The sequence below is a fragment of the Marmota flaviventris genome, chromosome 12, assembly GCF_047511675.1.
Source record: "Marmota flaviventris isolate mMarFla1 chromosome 12, mMarFla1.hap1, whole genome shotgun sequence".
Lineage (NCBI taxonomy): Eukaryota > Metazoa > Chordata > Mammalia > Rodentia > Sciuridae > Marmota > Marmota flaviventris.
The window spans coordinates 22,618,407-22,619,684 of record NC_092509.1 but is presented as its reverse complement, the minus strand read 5'-3'; the positions used below and the strand labels follow the sequence as shown (position 1 = coordinate 22,619,684).

General features: G+C 41.7%; 1 non-coding gene across 1 annotated transcript; it reads right to left on the bottom strand.

Moving 5' to 3' along the window:
• Positions 1-581: 581 nt before the first annotated feature.
• Trnaa-agc (transfer RNA alanine (anticodon AGC)) lies at positions 582-654 on the bottom strand. Its single transcript has one exon. It is a non-coding gene; the product is annotated as a tRNA-Ala (tRNA).
• Positions 655-1,278: the final 624 nt, after the last annotated feature.

The following is a 1,278-nucleotide window of genomic DNA, read 5'->3' as shown; positions in this document are numbered from 1 at the left end:
TTGAAGAAAACTGCATAATATCTAAGGAACGAACACTTGCTTGTTTTGGAGATCTGAATAAAATAACCTATTTCAACAAAAGCATTGAAAGTTTTCCCCTCAATGACTCAGACAACAAAATTTGATTTACTTTCTAGACTAGAGTAGGCTGTCTTTTTGCCTCTTATAAGGTATGCTTGCCTACATTCATTGCAACAACGGATGCCTTCCTTTGTAAGCTATGTGCATAGATCAAATACCCATTCTAGGAAATGTTAAAACTCTGTCAGTAATTACCATCTTATCATGCTACATCCTAACAAGATTTTATTCTCTTTGTCAGGGAGACAGCAAGAAGGATCAGTTGAAGGGAGGATAACTGAGGTGCAAATTGCTCCTCCTGGAACCCTGGAAGTAAGGCCCATGGTATGACCCAAGTGACAAGTTACCCCCGACAGGCTGACCTGTGTCTGAAGGCAGACTGCCTTTAGGCAGAGTAGTCCAGAGGCACTTCATGCTAAGCAAGCCTCACCCTGGCCAATGTTATAAGCTGTCTCTCTTCCCTAATTGCCTCTCTCTCTCTCTCTCTCTCTTTTATTTTTTGGTGGTTCTGGGGATTGAACCCAGGGCCTTATGCATGCTAGGCAGGCACTCTACCAACTGAGCTATATCCCCAGCCCTATAAGCTGTTTCTTATCACACCCATTATGGCACACCACCATGGCCATCCATTCAGGCTAGATTAGAGAGCTGTGGTATCTCAGAGAAGCTAAGCAAACTGAAATTGACACGGACTTCCTGGAGGTAGGTCAGAATTAAAACTCTCATATCTGGGTTATTGAGCAGCCTGTGGTTCCCAGATAAGTCTTTGAATTTTCTAGAGAAGTTCTGACAGGAGAACATCTTGGCAAATGACCCATTTTGTTCATGAAATAAATGAGAGCTCATTTTTCTCCTATGTCATGCTAGAAATAAGTTGTCATAATGAGAACAAGGTTTTATCCTAATTAAGCAAATGCCCATCAGATAGCTCATCAGACAGTACATCAAGGGACTCTCTATAGACACACTGTGCAGTAGGACAAGCACCTGGCTACCATGTACATTCTTTTAGTTACTAGTCCTTTAAGTGTGGGATTTAACCAGGTGCCTGAGATTTCAACCAGTGAGTAAATATCTATGCTATAACATATATCAGCTGGGCTACTGCAAGCACAAATGAGCTTATGTAGACTATGAAGTCATACCACATCTAAGGCATATGAGGATTACGTTCTCTTTCAGGTCAAAATGGTGGTG